The 21,203-nt window shown below is 38.3% G+C and overlaps 1 pseudogene; it reads left to right on the top strand.

Annotated features, from left to right (window-relative positions):
* Positions 1 to 815: 815 nt before the first annotated feature.
* On the top strand, positions 816 to 916 carry LOC115212462 (annotated as a pseudogene).
* The last annotated feature ends 20,287 nt before the right edge of the window (positions 917 to 21,203 follow it).

Raw genomic sequence — 21,203 nt, 5'->3', positions numbered from 1 at the left:
TATCCTCGGAACTTTCCATGAGCTTTTAAATCAAATTAACCGGGGGCTGGGGAATCCATGGAATTTTCCATGAGCTTTTCGACCAAATTCACCGGGAGCTTGGAAATCCCCGGAACTTTCCATGAGCTTTTCGACCAAATTTACCGGGTGCTGGGAAATCTCCGGAACTTTCCATGAGCTTTTCGACGAAATTTACCGGATGTTTGGAAACCCCGGCACTTTCCATGAGCTTTTCGTCCAAACTTCCCGGGAGCTGGAAAATCCCCGGAACTTTCCATGATCTTTTCGACCAAACTTCCCGTGAGCTGGAAAATCCCCGGAACTTTCCATGAGCTTTTCGACCAAATTTTCTGGGAGCTTGAAAAACCCCGGAACTTTCCATGAGCTTTTCGACCAGATTTACCGGTAGTTGGGAAATCCCCGGAACTTTCCATGAGCTTTTAAACCAAATTAACCGGGAGCTGGGAAATCCACGGAACTTTCCATGAGCTTTTCGACCAAATTCACCGGGAGCTTGGAAATCCCCGGAACTTCCCATGAGCTTTTCGACCAAATTTACCGGGAGCTGGGAAATCCCCGGAACTTTCCATGAGCTTTTTGACTAATTTTACCGGGTGTTGGGAAATCCCCGGAACTTTCCATGAGCTTTTCTACCAAATTTACCGGGAGCTGGGAAATCCTTTGAACTTTCCAGGAAGTTATCGACCAAATATCCCGGAAGTTAGAAAATCCTCAGAACTTCCCAGGATGTTACGAGGATTTTCTAATTTCCGGGAAATTTGGTCGATAAGTTCCGAGGACTTCCCAACTTCTGGGAAATTCAGCAGTACATATACTAAAATTGGAATGATAGAGAGAAGATTAGCATGGCCCCTGCACGAAGATGACACAAATTCATGAAACGCTCCATATTCTCTGTAGGCAGGGAGCTAGCAAAAATGTTAGCACACTGGTCAAAATGCTTACTGGTATTTCGTCTGCATTTACATTGTGAGTTCAAATTTCGCCGAGGTCGACTTTGCCTTTCATCCTTTCATGGTTGATAAAGTACCAGTTACGCACTGGGGTCAATGTAATCGACTTAATCCCTTTGTTTGTCCCCCCCTCTATGTTTAGCCCTTGTAGGCAATAAAGAAATAAGTAACATTTAACATCTGTCTTTCATGCTGGTGTGGGTACAAATAGCTTGATAGGAACTGGCAAGGATAGGGGCCAGACCAGGTTCCATAGTTTGGTTAGGCTTTGTTTCTTTGGCTGAAGAACTTTCCTAACGCCAACCACTCCATAGAGTGTACTGGGTGCATTTTATGTGCCACCATCACCAGTGGTTTTTACCTGACACCTTGGATATTAAATAGTGGTGGGCATTCATGGTCGAAATGTCTACCGATTGAAGTATTGGATGGTGGTTGATGATCAGGGTGACCAGCACAAGAATTCTAAATAGTGCCAGTTTCCCTCAAATGGTAAACAAAAATTGTTTTGGAGTGATTATGTCCAAGAATTCCATAATATATTTTCTTAGTTAAAGAAAATTGGATACGTTCCATATAAGATGCAACTTTATCAGTTGCAAGTGTAAATTCAAAGAAAGCCATCCAACTTTTAATTAAGAAACAAGGTGAGTTTGTCAAACTGAGACATTTTCTTGTTATGGAAAGGAAGTGGTTTGATTTGGGAAGGACACGTGTTTAGTGAAAGAGTAAAAGAGAGAGTAGGAGAGAGGGAGGGAGAGAGAGAGAGAATAGAAAGAGTATGGGAAATAGAGAGAGTGGAAGAAAGAGTATGTGTGAAGGTGTGTGTGAGTGTGTATTAATGTATTTGTTTCTGTGTATTTGTGTGTACATGAGATTGTGTGAATGTGTGTTTGTGTAAAAGGCAGTGTTATTCGCATCATCATCATCATCATACAATGTTACTATTGTTGTGCGAAACCCACCACCACCATCCTTGACAAGCTTAATTGTGCAGACATCTGGCAGAGAAGTAGTTTGGTCCAACAACTTGGAACGAATTTTATAATCAAGGCCATTCCACCCATGGCCATCAAATCATTAGTTTAGTCACAATACATCAAGGAATACACTATCTGACAAGTACTTCTGTTTTTAAGAAAGTTGAAGGAGAGTCGGCTGCTATTTGGTGGTGGTGGTGGTTGTAACTCGGCACTGTTTCACATGCAAAATAATTAGGCAGCCACACTCGTTTGAAAACAAATTCATCATCACCACCATCACTATCACCATAACCACAGGAAACAACCACCACCACACTCATCTCTACCTCTAAGTTAACCACCACCAACACCACTACTTCCACTACCATCATAAGCATAACTAATACTATCTCTTTCTTTACTACCCACAAGGGGCTAAACACAGAGGGGACAAACAATGACAGACAAACAGATTAAGTCGATTATATCGACCCCAGTACGTAACTGGTACTTATTTAATCGACCCCGAAAGGATGAAAGGCAAAGTCGACCTCGGCGGAATTTTAACTCAGAACGTAGCGGCAGATGAAATACCGATAAGCATTTCGGCCGGCGTGCTAACAATTCTGCCAACTCACCGCCTTAAACTAATACTATCACCGCATGACCACCACCACACCATTCCGATCACCAGCACCACAAAGAACAACACTAATCAATCTCATGTTTCCATCTTTGAGCCATTCCTCCACCATTTTCTCTCACTTCTGCTTTATTGGCACACATAAAATCAAATGGTTCCACTACAGACAGAAGTTGAACCTATGGAATATAGGGATGGTAAGTGAATTATAGATTCTACTGCCTTCCAGATGGAATGGTAATCAATGATAGAATGGTTGAGTGAGAGTGGAGGAAGAAGAACTGTGGATGAAGCTAATTACATAATGATTAATTGATAACAGTATTGGTTAATTGGCCTTTACTAGAATAATGATTACAGCTCCTTTGCATAACCCTTTAGCGTTCAGTTTATTCTTCCAAATGTAATGCTTATTTATTCACATTATTTTGAATTTTAATCATGCATTAATTATTTCATAGCTGTAACATTTCAATGATGTATTTATTTTTTAGAATGACATTGTAGGGTAGGTGTGAAAGGCTGGATCTCACCAGCTTGAACATAAAATAGGTAGGATATTTGGACCGGATATGGCCAGTTTAAATGCCAAAGGGTTAAACCTATTTCTTTACTACCCACAAGGGGCTAAACACAGAGGGGACAAACAAGGACAGACAAACGGATTAAGTCGTTTACATAGACCCCAGTGCGTAACTGGTACTTAATTTATCAACCCGAAAGGATGAAAGGCAAAGTTGACCTCGGCAGAATTTGAACTCGGAACGTAACGACAGACGAAATACGCCTATGCATTTCGCCCAGCATGCTAACGTTTCTGCCAGCTCGCTGCCTTCCAAAGGGTTAAACCTGATTGTGTGTATACATTGTTATCACTATTGTTGTCATCGTGATGATCATCCCCACCACCATCATCATTGTTATCATCAACTTGATCATCATTTTATTACCATCATTTTTATATCCATTTTTCCATTCTGGCACAAGCTGGCTGATACTCTTCCAATTATCCTGCCAATTTCTTGCAGCCTTTTGTCATCTTTCTAAGGTTCAGCATTCTTAGAACAGCTCTAACTACTTCTCATATCTTCGTTGGTATCTATTCTTCTAAAGGTTCCTTCCACTTGGCTATCTTGGCACTTCTTTACCCAACTGTCATCCTCCATACGCATTACATGTCCATGCCATCTCATCCATGTCCGTTTTGCCGTATCTGATTCCCCTAAACTCACTTTTTCTCATGCCCCATTTATCCATCCACACTAACATTACTAATCTAGTAAAGTATATTCACCAAATTTCTCTCCTGCCTTTCCACATAATCCATAATCAATACCCATGTTTCTCTTCCATACAATATTAGACTTCGTCTAATCATTGGCCGCCAACACTTTTTTCTGCAAAATAGGGGTAGTTTATCCTGTTCGGGCTATATTATTAGCATTATCTCATGGAAGCGTCATCCAGCCAAAGTACATGTATCATCTCTTGAGAAAGGTAGGAGAATCCAGTTTGCTGGACATTGTTGTAGAGCTGAAAATGAGGCAATTTCTACTCTTCTCCTCTGGAAGCAATCTACTCACAATACCAGAGGGTGCACACTCTCCTACCCTGATGTAATCTCCAGGGATACAGGCATCCAGCAACAGGACCTCTATGATGGACCGTGAAGTCTGGCATGGTATAGTAAATTCCATTGTCTCAACCACAATTGAACAATGATGATTATGAGCATTATCCTGTTTTGAGAATTAAAAAAAAATCACTTCTCTGACTTTCTAAGACATCTCAATGCTTCTAAAGCAAATTTTGTTTGTTTGTTTACTTTCATCTTAATTTTAATTTAACATACTATAGCATCTCAAAGCGAGATTTCTATATATCTTAAATTTGCGGAAGAATTAGTGGTGAGGGCAGTTTAGCTTAAAGGTCAGAGCACCGCGACACGTAATCACAGGGGTGTGAGTTCGGGTCTCATAGCTGGCTGCCAACACTTTTTTCTGCAAAATAGGGATAGTTTATCCTGTTCAGGCTATATTATTACCATTATCCTGCATTTGAGAATTTAAAAAAAACATTTCTTTAACTTTCTAAGACACTCCTAAAGCAAACTTCGTTTGTTTGTTTACTTTCATCGTAATTTTAATAAGTGATATATATCTGTCAGAGCAGGGTTAATAACTCCATCCCACTTTTACTCTAGCTGCTATATTTTCAAACAAACTCCCCCACAGCTAATTAGGTCACATAGGTAAGAGAAGCTATCAACTGCTTCTAAGGAACATTAGAAGTTATCATCATCATTTAATGTCTGTTTTCTCTGCTGGCATGGGTTGGACAGTTTGATAGAAAACTGATAAGCTGGGGAGCTGCACCAGGTTCAAATATGATTTGGCATGGTTTCTACAGCTGGATGCCCTTCCTAATGCCAACCACTCCAAAAGTGTAGCAGGTGCTTTTTACGTGCCACCAGCACAGGTGCTAGTTACGAAGCACCAGCATCAGCCATGACTATGATCTCACCTGGCTTGACAGATCTTCTCAAGCATGATATATTGCCAAAGATCTTGGTCACTTGTCACTGCCTCTGTGAGACCCAAAGTTTGAAGGGTGCCTTTTATGTGCCAGTTCTGCAACATTGGCATTGGCCATGATTACAGCTTCAATTGGCTTGATGGGTCTTCTCAAGCATGGCATATCACCCAACGTTTGAATCTGAAAGAATTTATCCCATTACTATTGTTACTGCTAGCAACTCCTTTTCGTTCTGCAACATACAATGCCCTCCTTCTCTGTCAACCTGCCAAGGATTTTACAACACCAATCTTGTACACCTGTAATTTGCATTGATTACACTGTATGAAATTCCTTTCTCTGAGGATCCAACCAAAATTCTAACAGATACAGGCATACTTCAACTTACGTTGTCTGGAGTTAATGTATACACTCACGGACAGGTCACACCAGTGGATAGATCGCACCCTTAGTTTGGGGTTGCCAAACTAAGGGTGTGATCTATCCACTGGTGTGACCTTTAGTTTGGGGTTTCCAGTTGACTAGCAGATAGATCACGCAATAATCTGGGGAGTTATAATGGCCCTTTTATAACATAAATATAACTAATATTTGTTATATATTATCAAATATTTCAAAATTTTGCTTACAAATATTAAAATATTTTTGCGAAAGTGGCTTTATGACAGCAGTCTAATTAATAAATCAACTCAACTACTGATTTATCACAGTCTATTTCAGATCCATGTGATGTCAAGTGGATAGGATGCACCTTTGACTTTTATTAAAAAAATTTTTTTTTTAAATAGTGCAACCTATCCATGAGTATATACTGTACATCATTTTTAAATTTATGTCATTTTTCTAAAGAAAAAAAAATGGAGAAAATAAACTTCAACTTCAGTTGATTTATCTGACTTTACATCACCTTCAATAAATTTATTTAAAAGCATAAAATTTTTTTTAAAAAACACCTAAAAAAAAACGATACTAAAATGGTAAAATCAAATAAAATGCATCTGAAAATATATGCAAACCATTTATTAAAATAGATATAAGCTAATAATTTTTTTTAATGTGTTTTCATATTACATCATTTTTCAAGTTAAATCACATGTCTTGGAACTAATTACCAACTTATGTTTAGATATGTCTGTATTTTACGTGACATTTCCCAAAGAACCAGCCCAATTTGTGATAGATATCAAGTGACACTTTTCCAAATATCAAAACAAAATTCCATGTGATACATGAAAACTTACCCCACCCCAATAGGCCATTGTGTAGAAATTTTTCTATGTAAATAACATCAATTATAAAGATATATATATATATCCGTATGTATGTATATATATATATATATATATATATATATATATATATATATATATCCGTATGTATGTATATGTGTGTGTGTATATATATACAAGTAGTTGAATGAATTATCTTAGTATGGATAATTCGGTTAACCGATATCTGGGTAGCAAATTCACGTCAGAAAAACACGGTTGAAGCTACTTGCCTAGGGCAGAGATCACGTGCTATCGTGTGGAAATTTGTGTGTTTTTTTTTAATACAAATAAATGAAAGAATGGAGTTGAATGACGATTTAACAAAATTCCTTTATTCTCGACATATGTTTCGAAGGCTGCATATTCCTAATTTCGAAGGAAACACTCATTATCGCTATGGGCTCCATGTGGGCAGTCATCTAAGAGCTTTTGTTCATCTTGATGCTGACATAAGTTCCTTGTTTTTCCTGATGAGAAGGCGGCATAATGCACCCCTTATTCCTTCAAAATTAGGAATATGCAGCCTTCAAAACATATGTCAAGAATAAAGGAATTTTGTTAAATCGTCGTTCAACTCCATTCTTTCATTGATATATCATCATCATCATTTAACGTCTGCTTTCCATGCTACACACACACACATATATATATGTATGAATGTTTGTATGTGTGTGTGTGTGTGTGTGTATATATATATATATATATGAAAAATCAAAGATGGCCTGACCATATTGTTCGAATGGCAGATAAATGCACACCCAAACACCTGTTTTATCATGCCCTTGCAGAGGGGAAACATAATTGGTGTAAACCTAAAAAAGGTTTAAGGACAGCATAAGGACTACCATGAAGTCACTTGGAATGGATCCAAAGGCAATAGAAACCCTTGCTTCAGATCAAGCTGGATGGCGAACAAAAGTGTGGAATGGAGTGAAACCAAGTTTAAAAATCTGCTGGATCCCACTCATAAGGGAATCTTAGATTGCTTATAAACTCTATATTTGGAAGAACCCATTTTAAATTCTGTTGGATCTTTGGACTTTACTCATAGGATATTGGAATATTGCATGTATACCATTATGCCTAAAAAATGGATTTACAACTTCAATACCCATACATATCTTGCATCTATTTTATTTTCTCCACCTCACTCTCTATTTTGTATCACATCTAAACTAACTATGACTTAACTATCCTCTCACACCGTCTCTGATGAAGGGATATAATTAATAAATATCCTGGAAACAGCTGTAAGACATGCTATCTACACATGCTCTAATATCTATACAGCCTTGGTTTTTATTTATCTTATTACACAAAAGATTTTTATATATATATATATATATATATATATATATATGTACGTATGTATGCATGTATAAATCAATGGCTTCTAAATTTGCAAATGAAGTTTTAGTAGAACTTTATTCAATGTAGTCATAAATAATTAGATAATATTATGCAATTCCACCATCATCAGGCATAATCTAAACAGTCAATCAGGGACATCCCTTACTTAGTTCAGCTACATAGACATAGATATACATGTATTCTTTTATTCTTGTACTTCTTTCAGTCATTTGATTGCAGCCATGCTGGAGCACTACCTTTAGTCAAACAGATCAACCCCAGAACTTATTCTTTGTAAGCCTAGTACTTAGTATACCAGTCTCTTTTGCCGAACCGGTAAGTTACGAGGACGTAAACACACCAACATCAGTTGTAAAGCGATGGGGAGGGGGGGACAAACACAGACACAAAAATACATATAATATATATACATGTATTTCTATGTTTCTGATGAAGAGCTCCGCTTGAAACGTTAAAATCCTCCTCCTTTCTTTCCTTTCCTGAGTGTCCAATAACACTATACTTGTTCCACGTCCTCACATTGTGTTTTCTCTTTGTGTTTTCATGTTTGGATTAACTATATATATATATATATATATATATATATATATATATATATATATATATATAGGGAGAGTTTATAAAAAAAACAAAAAATGAAGACAGGTGGTGTACAAAACAAGCAGATGTATTAGTATAACGCTCAGGAATAGGAAAAGTCTTTTACGTTTTGAGTCTACGCTCTTCTATAGAAAGGGACACAGAAAAAACAAGGAGAGAAAAAAATATGTGTGTAGTGGCTAACGATCTATCATGGCTAATGATCTATACACATGACAGGCTTCTTTCAATTTCCATCTACCAAGTCCACTCACAAGGCTTTGGTCGGCCCAAGGTTACAGTACAAGACTGAACTCAGTGGGACTGAACTCGGAACCATGTGGTTGGGAAGCAAACTTTCTTACCACACAGCTACCCTTGTGCCTATGTATGTGTGTATGTATGTATGCATGCATATATGTATGTATATATACATGGCTGTGTGGCTAAGAAGTTTGTTTTACAACCACATAGTTTAGGATTCAGTCCCATAGCACAGTAGCACCTAGGGAAAGTGTTTTTGTCCTTTACTCTACTATGGCTCATGGGTTAACCAATGCCTTGTAAGTAAATTTGGGAAACAGAGACTGTAAAAAGCTCATTGAACACGTTTATGTTTATATCTGTGCATCTGTGTATGAATACTGATATCATACAGCTTAACTTGTCATTGCCAATTATATGTTTAAATTCTTTGTCAACATTATGACTAGTTGCTCAGGGCTTTCAGCAAAAGAAGAAAAAAGCCTCTGTTACTTGAAAAACAAATAAGGATTAGTGACAGGAAGAGCGTTCAGCTGTAAAATCCTGCATCAAATAAGTCCAACCTGTTTCAGCATGGAAAACCTGACATTAAATGAATTACTGAAAATATATGTATACACACACACATAATCATCATCATCATCGTTTAACGTCCATTCTCCATACTAGCATGGGTTGGACGTGTATATATATATATATATATATATATATATATATATTATATATATATATATGTGTGTGTGTGTGTGTGTGTGTTGTGTGTGTGTGTGTGTATATATATATATGTATATATACTTATATATGTGAATAAGAAAAAGAAGAAAATGGAGAAATTGATGTATAGACATCAATTTATTCAAAAGATATTCAAATCAATATAATAGGAAATTCTTATCCCTACAGGTATATATATACATATATATATACACACATGTATGTATGTGTGTGTATATATGTATGTATGTGTGTATATATATGTGTTTGCTTGAGAAGACCCATCAAGCCAAGCAAAATCACACTCGTGGCAGATACCAGTGTCATGCAAATTGGCACCCATGCCAGTGGCACGTAAATGCACCCTAGTGTCACGCAAATGGCACTCATGCTGATGGCACCTAAAAGCACCCATTACATTCTCAGAGGAGTCGACATTAAGAAGGGCATCCAGCAGTAGAAAACCATGCCAAATCAAAATGGAATTTGGTGCAGCATGCCAGCCCAGTCAAACTGTCCAACCCATGCCAGCATGGACAACGGATGCTAAATGGTGATGATGATGATGATGAGGATGATGATGCACTACATCATCAATAGTTAAGATAGTCTTTTAAGTTCTAGGTGATGGAATCACGTGTCTGAAAAAACATGTAAGTGTTAATACTTGGTAGTTTTATTGTATTTTTAAACAGTTTTAATTTACCTCTAATCATTGCTAGGTTTTATAATAATAATTAATTACAAGTATACTTTTATTAGTTCCTATTTAATAAAATTTAATGTTTCTATTACTTACTGGTAATTTAACATCAAAGCTTGTAACGATAATATATATTATTAAGTATATATTGTATATTAATGAGTAACTTTTGAATTATGAAATAATGTATTTCACTCATAATTATTAAAAAAATTTTTTTTTTATATATTAGTTTCAGCTCAGAACAGCAGCCATGCTGATGCACCGTTATTTAGTTGGGGCGAAGGAGTACAACAGGGATCGCCACCACCCCCTGCTGGAACCTCATGGAGCTTTAGGTGATTTTCGCTCAATAAACACATACAACACCCGGTCTGGGAATCAACACCGTGATCCTCCAACCGCGAGTCCGCTGCCCTAATCATTGGGCCATTGCGCCTATTATATTATTCGTTATATAAAATTCAATCGTGTTTGTTTTGTTTTGGAGAGAATTATATAAAGCTCTCACTTTTTTATTATAGTAGTAACTATGGAAGACTGGTGGGATTATTATTTGTATGGACTTAAAGATTGGTCGCTATCTAGTATATAATTTAGTTATTGTAGGTTTACTATTAATACTGATACAGATGTACATAGGTTTATGTATTTATTTATTGTAGTTTAATTTTAAAGTTAGTGTTTAATCCTGCTATATTTAGATTGAATGAATGTGGTTATCAAGTTTTCACTTTTATATTATTCTATGGAAGATGGTAGGGAATATTTTTTTGTATGACTTAAAGGATTAGTCACTGTTACATATTTAAGAGTTGGTTATAGATTTATTTATTGAATTTATTTATTGAATTTATTTACTGATACTGTTGTACATAGGGTAAATGTGTTTGAAAGTTGTGGTTTCTTTAGTATGTTTGTCTCCAAACAACACTTATTTTAGTGCTGTTGACACCACCAGATTGAATGGTACTGCCCAGGTGTCAAAACCATAATGATATCCATGGGGCAGCTGATGATGGAGATAAGTTGGATTGTTGGTATGGCTGTTTTTGTATATGTGGAATAGTATTATAACATCCTTTTGATATATATATATATATATATATAATATACACACATACATTCCACTGTATCAACCAGACTATCAGATGTTACACACTGCTGGTTACAATGTGCTTCCTCGCATTGTAGTAGCTTTTGAATGATGCCAGCTCAGTGGTTAGGTGAGCAGGCCACCATTCCCCTGAATGGAACACCAGTACATTACAGGGTTATCCTTTTACAGCTGAGTTGACTGGAGTAATGTGGAATGAAGTGTTTTGCTCAATAACACAACACAAAACCAGTCCAGGAATTGAAACCACGATCTTGTGATCATGGGTAACTCACTCTAACCACTAGACCACACATACTCACACATTACACTATATTATACACACACACACACACAAATATATAAATTACTGATGAAGAGATGTAAGGTAGCATTCATTGCATTTATCATAACATCAAAGAAGATCCTAAAACTCAACATGTCAGTCACTAACTAGAGACAATCCTTCATTAGAGCACATTTATTTGTAGATGTAAACATGACATTTATCCTTTCTCCTACCTTTCATGTCAAACTTTCAAACAGAATTTTGTATATCCTTGGAGATTTCCATGGCAAAATATTTGGAAAGCACTAAGCTTGGCAGATCCTCTCGTCTGAACTAGCTAAATGATGTAAAAAAAAAAAAAAAAAAAAATCGAATAATCAATAGTGACCATGACATAGATCTTTCCATCAAACCCTCACGGCAAAGAGACTAAGTAAAGTAGAATAAATAATATCAGACTAAAATGTTTTTTCAGCTCAGTTTGTTTCTTCATTGACTATTTTCTCAGTTAAAATAGGAGGAGGAGGAGGAGAGGAGGAAACGAAATATTTAGCATTGCTCTCAATTCAATGTAGAATAACAATAGCACCAGTCTAACTCTTTGAAATACTACACACTACTATTCTACATGCTATATCTTATTCTGTGGAGGCGGAATTGCCCAGTGGTTAGGGCAGCGGACTCGCGGTCGGAGGATCGCGGTTTCGATTCCCAGACCGGGCGTTGTGTGTGTTTATTGAGCAAAAAACACCTAAAATAGCTCCACGAGGCTCCGGCAAGGGGTGGTGATCCCTGCTGTACTTTTTCACCACTCTTTCTCCCACTCTTTCTTCTGTTGGCCTGCTCGCTTAGCCAGCGGGGTGGCGTCGTTCGAAGGCTAAAACAATGCAAACACATTGTGACCAGCGATGTGTAGCAACATCTGATGGTCTGGTCGGTCACGTGATATCTTATTCTACATATTACATAATACATACAATTCAATATAGTATCTATTTATTATTCTATGTAATACTACATACTATATATTATTCTATAACCTACATACCATTGTATACTCCACATACTATTCTACATAGTGCCCATTGCTCTACATACTAAATACTATTCTACACAGTATATAATATTCTACAATGTATATACAGTATAGCATACTACTCTACATCTTTTATTTGTTTCAGACTGTGGCACCACCTTTAAGAATGTTTAGTAGAATTAATTGATACTAATACTTATTTTTTGTTAAGCCTGGTACTTATTTTATCAGTCTTTCTTGCTAAACTACTAAGTTACAGAGACACCAACACACTAGCATCAAATAGTGGTGGTGGGACAAACACAGACACAAAGACACATGCATGCATGCATGCACACACACACACACACCACACACACACACACACACACACACACACACACACACACACACACACAATAGGCTTCTTCAGTTTCCATCTACCAAATCCACTCACAAAGCTTTGGTTGGCCCAAGGCTATAGTAAAAGACACTTGCCCAAACTGCCACGCAGTGGGACTGAACCTGGAACTATGTGGTTGGGAAACAAACACCATAGTACATTCTATTCATACTGTTCTACATATTATATAGAAGTACCTATTCATACATACTATTCTAAACAATACATTGTGTTCTGCACTGCACACATCACTCTTCGTTCTACACACTTATTTCTTTACTACCCACAAGGGGCTAAACATAGAGGGGACAAACAAGGACAGACAAAGGGATTAAGTCAATTACATCAACCCCAGTGCGTAACTGGTACTTAATTTATCGACCCCGAAAGGATGAAAAGCAAAGTTGACCTCGGCGGAATTTGAACTCAGAACGTAGCAGCAGACGAAATACGGCTACGCATTTCGCCTGGCATGCTAACATTTCTGCCAGCTCGCCACCTTTTCTACATACTCATTTCTTTACTACCTACAAGGGGCTAAACACAGAGGGGACAAACAAGGACAAACAAAGGGATTAAGTCAATTACATCAACCCAAGAGCGTAACTGGTACTTAATTTATCGACCCCGAAAGGATGAAAGGCAAAGTCGACCTCAGCAGAATTTGAACTCAGAACGTAGCAGCAGACGAAATACGGCTACGCATTTCGCCCGGCATGCTAACATTTCTGCCAGCTCGCCACCTTTTCTACATACTATTCTACATTCTCTTGGCTGTGTGGTAAGAAGCTTGCTTACCACACATATACATTCTACATTCTCTTGGCTGTGTGGTAAGAAGCTTGCTTACCACACATATACATTCTACATTCTCTTGGCTGTGTGGTAAGAAGCTTGCTTACCACACATATACATTCTACATTCTCTTGGCTGTGTGGTAAGAAGCTTGCTTACCACACATATACATTCTACATTCTCTTGGCTGTGTGGTAAGAAGCTTGCTTACCACACATATACATTCTACATTCTCTTGGCTGTGTGGTAAGAAGCTTGCTTACCCACATATACATTCTACATTCTCTTGGCTGTGTGGTAAGAAGCTTGCTTACCACACATATACATTCTACATTCTCTTGGCTGTGTGGTAAGAAGCTTGCTTACCACACATATACATTCTACATTCTCTTGGCTGTGTGGTAAGAAGCTTGCTTACCAGGTTCAGTCCTACTGTACAGTACTTTGGGTAAATGCCTTCTACTATAGTCTCAGGCCGACCAAAGCCTTGTAAGGGGATTTGGTAGACAAAAACTGAAAGAAACCCATCGTGTGTGTGTGTGTTCCCTTTGATAACCAGTGTTGGTATGTTTATGTCCCTGAAACTTAATGGTTCAGCAAAAGAGTCAATAGAATAAGTATTAGGCTTTTAAAAAATGTCCTGGGCATTGATTTGTTCAACTAAAACCCTTCAAGGTGGTACTCCAGCATGGCCACAGCCAAATGTCTAAAACAAAAAAAAAAATAATGCATTGTGTTCAACATAGTACATACTATACTACATAGTACATATTATTCTGCTTAATTAAGTCAACAATATACCTGAGCAAAGTAGCACTGGTCTAGCATTAGCAGTTACTTTCTTTTTTACAGTAATATATTTTAATACACTTATTAAGTGATTATGTTATTCAACATGTTGTTGTTACTGTTGTTGTTGCTTTGTAGCCCCAAATCAGTCCTGATGAAGCTTATGTATGATTAAGATCATTCCAACCTGTTTTTGTGAGGGAGTTTGTTTGTTTGTTTTATTTTTCTTCTGACTTGGATTGCATTAGCCCATGTATTTTTCCATATTTTAAAAAGTCAAGAGAAATTAGGTCACTATTTCAAGCAAAGCAAATGACCACATAGAGGTTCTTATATTGGAAATATCAATGTGATCTAACAGTAAGTAATAATAGCATGTGTGAAAACTGAATGTGGATATGGCTGTGTGGTTAAGAGGTCCACTTTACAACAATATGGTTTCAGGTTCAATCTACAGTGTGGCACTTTGGATGTGTGTTTTTCTTTTTATTTTACCATAGTCTTGTGTCAACCGAAGTTTTGTGAGATAATTTTAGTAAACAGAAACTGTGTAATTTAGTCAAAGCAACTATTTTTATTCTTAGATAATTGATTAAGTCTGTTACCCAGTTAAACCTCACCACAAGGCTGATGGTACTTTTAGCACTGCCCACACTGTTGTAACCAAAAATGACCCCCCCACAAAGTCCCAGAAAACTAAATAGTGAAGCATTAGTTCAAAAACCTATCAAAAATAGTTACTATACATTGCTCCTTTATTCATGTGAAACATAGACCTTTTACAAACATCATGTAAAGGTCCTTGAACACTTTCATCAGAGATGTCTCAAACACATTCTGAATGTTGACTGGACCTTAAAAACGCCAGAAATACAGGTCCTGATGAAAGCTGATATCTTGAGTATTGAGGCGATGGGGCACAAGCACTGGTTACGTTGGACTGGACACCTTATTAGAATGAAGGATAGCAGGATCCCTAAGCAGATGCTATATGGGGAACTTGGGAATGGAAAGAGCCCAGCAGAAATCAAGGCTGCAATTTAAGGACTGTGTCAAGTCCTCATTAAAGTCCTGTGATATACAGGAGACTGACTGGGAGAGCAATACCTGTCATCACCACAGTTTGAGGAAGCAGGTTAAGGCAGTGGTCGACACTTTTGACAGAGCATGTATTCTGCATGAAGAACTTAAGAATGCTGCTCAAAAGCACACTACTGCTGTAGTGAATGGGGAAAGCTTGGTCTGCAATGTTTGCAGTCGTGTATGTTTGTCAAGAGCAGGGCTCATTAGTTACCAACAGAACCAGAAATGCAAAATATAAGTTAGTCCTAGAGTGCACAATGTTCCTGAAGGTCAGCAATGGTTTTCCTCAATCACAAGTGGTTGGCCATTTTCATCATATATGTATTACTTAACATAGGTACTTCAATATAGTATATAGAAAAGGAATTTTTTCATATAGTGTGTAGATAGGTACTTCTAGGCAATATATAGAATATGTGCTTCTGTATTGTATGTAGAATAGGTACTTTTGCATATTAAATAAGATATTTCTATAGAATATCTAGAATATGGCATAGACTCTTCTATGTAGTCTATAGAAAAGGCATTTCTGTATAGTATGTACAGTATAAAGAAAAGGTGCATTTATATAGCATATAGACCAGGTCGTTCTAAACAACATATAGAATAGATACTTCTTTATAATATATAGAATAGATAGATTTATATAACATATTCAACAGGTACTCATCTATGGTATGTAGAATATGTATTTCTATATAGTATACAGAATAGGTGTGTCTGTATGATATATATATGGAATAGGTACTTCTATAGAATATATGGAATGAGTACTATTCCAAAGAGATACGTGAACTGAGGAAATGTATTTCAATGTAATATTTTGTCTGAGACATGAAGGAATGCCTGCAGCAGGCTTGAACTCACAATCCATAAATTGATGGTCCTATGTATTCTTCACTCTACCATTTCAAGTTTCCATCCATCAGTCTGTTTAATGCTCTTGTTACCATGGTAAATGTACAAATATTAATGGCAAACTGACAATTTGGTTTTATATATGTTACACACTCCATCAAGTTGCTTCTCAAGCGTACACAGAATCCACCCACATTCCATGAAATGATAGATGCAGAAATACTATTGCCTGTATTGTAACAAGCAAGCAGGATGCTTCAAGGAAAAAAATGATGACTTCAAAATGTGAAAAGTGGTTTATGTCTCTGTGGGAACACATTAGTAATGTACTAGTTTGTTTCTATAGCAACACCTCAAAAAAGACAGTAGCAAAGAGGAAAGAAAGTCTATGACAGCAATGAAAGTAACAGGAATAATATTTAGCAGCCATATTGGGCTGGAGATAAGCATTACTTTAACCTACTGCATCTATTGCTGTCTATTTCAACAATGAGGCTTCTTCTATGCATGCTATTTGTACTGTAACATAAACAGTGCATTTCAAGGAATGGAATAACATAGGGTTGATTATTATTATTAACAAGAGATGTTATTCGGTACTTGTGGTATTGAAATTAAGGAGGTTGTTTTAATCTGTCCTGGTTGGTTTAAAGTGGAATCCACTTTATTTGATCTGAGGTCCACTGACACATTCACTCAAGCATTTACACCACCACCACCACCACCATATGAGTGGATATGATACAAGACTTAGGATCTATAGAAAAGAATCTGCTAAAGCCACCCAGAGGGCTAGGCAGTGGTGGTTTTAATCTCTCCTGGATGGGTTTAACACCCCCACCTGTCCCTTAGGGTCATACCTTTAGTAGCATCCACTTTATTTGATCCAAGGTCCACTGACACATTCACTCAAGCATCATCATTACCTATTTCTTTACTACCCACAAGGGACTAAACACAGAGAGGACAAACAAGGACAGGTAAACGGATTAAGTCGATTATATCGACCCCAGTGCATAACTGGTACTTATTTAATCGACCCCGAAAGGATGAAAGGCAAAGTTGACCTCGGCGGAATTTGAACTTAGAACATAAGGGCAGACAAAATACAGCTCAGCATTTCGCCCGGTGTGCTAATGTTTCTGCCAGCTCGCCGCCTAAAGCATCATCATTACCACCACTGCCGCCGCCACCACCACCACCCGTGTTTAGCCCTCTGGGTGGCTTTAGCAGATTCTTACCTGTTGATCCTAAGTCTGTTATCATGTCCACTCAATACCTGGGTGATGCTACCTTTAGTGGTATCCACTTTGATGTAAGCATTTGAACCAGGTTTTCAGTCAGAGTAACACAATGTGTTGAAGCACTGATCCCTATTTCACTTCCATATTCAAAGTGCCCATTTGGGGCCTGATGACAAATATGAAAGCACAAGCCCTATGACTAATATCACAGGAGACTACTCTATTTATTGGCAGATCCACTAGGGACCACCAACAGCTAAGTGGAATACTTATGGGGATCAAATGAATTGAGGAATCTTCTACATGATTGCTCAAACTGTGAGGAGGGTGATGGAGGTCAAACCCCTCGCATATATAGGCAAATACAGATACACACTTGTACACATTCACAACAGTTCACACATATATATACAACAGAGAAAAAGAAAAGATAACAACAAAATGATGTAGACTCAATGACAACAACAGCAACAACAATAATAATATCTGTTGCGATGGCATCAACAGCATGTGTGTATTATCTTTTACTTGTTTCAGTCATTGGACTGCAGCCATGTTGGGGCTCCACCTTGAAGGGTCCAACAAACTGACCCAAGTGCTTAATTTTAAGTCTGGTACTCACTCTATCTTTCTCTTTTTTTGAACCCCTAAGTTAATGAGCTGCAAACAAACCAACACCGGTTGTAAAACGGTGGCGGGGAACAAATACAAAGATAAATGCACACACACACACACACACACGATAGACTTCTAACAGTTTCTATCTACCAAGTTAACTTACAAGACATTGATTGGCCCGGGGCTGAAGTATTGGGTTGGCCGGAAAGTTCGTGCCAATTTTTAAAGGAAAGGAAAAGGTCAATAAATACTTGCCATTACATTTTTAATCAACCAAATATGAACCATTTTGTTGCACAATGCATCTCCATTTTTCCTTTAACTTGAAAATACCTTCTTCCCAGAATTGAGGTGGTTACATGGCAAAGAATTCATCAAGGTATCTTTTTATGCCATCCAAAGAATTGAAATTTTTACCATTAAGAATATTCTACAGAGACCTGAATAAGTGGAAATCTGGTGAATATGGAGGGTGGGGTAATATATCCCAGTCGAGCTGCAGCAATTTTTGCCTGGTTCCCAAAGCATCAAGTGCCGAAAATGAACTTTCTTATCTTCCATTTCAAAGGGTTACAGAATTAACACAGGTTATAAGAACATAAACCTTCTTCCACGAAAAGATAGCTTAAACTCTGCTCTAAATGGAGGTGTAGTCAAATCCTATTTTATGGACTCAACCATGTTCTAAATAAGTCAAAAGGTAAGCTACTATAAATCGGCATGAACTTTCCGGACAACCCAATAGAAGTAGAAGGCATGTGCCCAAGGCACTGCACAGTAGGACTGAATCTAAAACCCTGCAAGCTCCTTAACCCTTTAGTGTTCAGATTATTCTATCAAACATAATGCTTATTGATTCACATTGATTTGAATTAATCATGCATTATCTCATATCTTCAAGATCTTGATGGTGTAATTACTTAATGTAGAATAACATTGTAGGGTAGGTGTGAGGGCCAGGATCTGGTCAGTTTGAACATGAAACAGATTAGCTATTTTGGCCGGGTATGGCCGGTTTAAATACTAAAGGGTTAAACATATATATTTTTTTACTACCCACAAGGGGCTAAACACAGAGGGGACAAACAAGGACAGACAAAGGGATTAAGTCGATTACATCGACCCCAGTGCGTAACTGGTACTTAATTTATCGACCCCGAAAGGATGAAAGGCAAAGTCGACCTCAGCGGAATTTGAACTCACAGCGTAACGACAGATGAAATACGGCTACGCATTTCGCCCGGTGCGCTAACGTTTCTGCCATCTCCTTAAACATATAACCATGCTTGCATCTATACAAACACACATCATTTAGCGTCTGTTTTCCATGCTGGCATGGACATCATCATCATCATCATCATCATCGTTTATCATCCACTTTCCATGCTGACATAAGTTGGATGGTTAGACATGGCGATGCCTAGCAGGGAGCTGTCCAGGACTCCAACTACATGTTGTTGCAAGGTTTCTACAACTGGATGCCCTTCCTAACACCAACCTCTCAACAGAGTGTACTGGGTGCATTTTATGCTGACATAAGTTGGATGGTTAGACATGGCGATGCCTAGCAGGGAGCTGTCCAGGACTCCAACTACATGTTGTTGCAAGGTTTCTACAACTGGATGCCCTTCCTAACGCCAACCTCTCAACAGAGTGTACTGGGTGCATTTTATGCTGACATAAGTTGGATGGTTAGACATGGCAATGCCTAGCAGGGAGCTGTCCAGGACTCCAACTATATGTTGTGGCAAGGTTTCCACAACTGGATGCCCTTCCTAACGCCAACCTCTCAACAGAGTGTACTGGGTGCATTTTATGCTGACATAAGTTGGATGGTTAGACATGGCAATGCCTAGCAGGGAGCTGTCCAGGACTTCAACTATATGTTATGGCAAGGTTTCTACAACTGGACGCCCTTCCAAACACCAACCTCTCAACAGAGTGTACTGGGTGCATTTTATGCTGACATAAGTTGGATAGTTAGACATGGCAATGCCTAGCAGGGAGCTGTCCAGGACTCCAACTATATGTTGTGGCAAGGTTTCTACAACTGGACGCCCTTCCTAACACCAACCTCTCAACAGAGTGTACTGGGTGCATTTTATGCTGACATAAGTTGGATGGTTAGACATGGCAATGCCTAGCAGGGAGCTGTCCAGGACTCCAACTATATGTTGTGGCAAGGTTTCTACAACTGGACGCCCTTCCTAACACCAACCTCTCAACAGAGTGTACTGGGTGCATTTTATGCTGACATAAGTTGGATGGTTAGACATGGCAATGCCTAGCAGGGAGCTGTCCAGGACTCCAACTATATGTTGTGGCAAGGTTTCCACAACTGGATGCCCTTCCTAACGCCAACCTCTCAACAGAGTGTACTGGGTGCATTTTATGCTGACATAAGTTGGATGGTTAGACATGGCAATGCCTAGCAGGGAGCTGTCCAGGACTTCAACTATATGTTGTGGCAAGGTTTCTACAACTGGACGCCCTTCCTAACACCAACCTCTCAACAGAGTGTACTGGGTGCATTTTATGCTGACATAAGTTGGATGGTTAGACATGGCAATGCCTAGCAGGGAGCTGTCCAGGACTCCAACTATATGTTGTGGCAAGGTTTCTACAACTGGACGCCCTTCCTAACACCAACCTCTCAACAGAGTGTACTGGGTGCATTTTATGCTGACATAAGTTGGATGGTTAGACATGGCAATGCCTAGCAGGGAGCTGTCCAGGACTCCAACTATATGTTGTGGCAAGGTTTCCACAACTGGATGCCCTTCCTAACACCAACCTCTCAACAGAGTGTACTGGGTGCATTTTATGCTGACATAAGTTGGATGGTTAGACATGGCAATGCCTAGCAGGGAGCTGTCCAGGACTCCAACTATATGTTGTGGCAAGGTTTCCACAACTGGATGCCCTTCCTAACGCCAACCTCTCAACAGAGTGTACTGGGTGCATTTTATGCTGACATAAGTTGGATGGTTAGACATG

This window comes from Octopus sinensis, linkage group LG5 (genome assembly GCF_006345805.1).
Source record: "Octopus sinensis linkage group LG5, ASM634580v1, whole genome shotgun sequence".
In the NCBI taxonomy this organism is placed as follows: domain Eukaryota; kingdom Metazoa; phylum Mollusca; class Cephalopoda; order Octopoda; family Octopodidae; genus Octopus; species Octopus sinensis.
The sequence above is the reverse complement of the archived record's forward strand: the minus strand, read 5'-3'. Positions and strand labels throughout refer to the sequence as shown.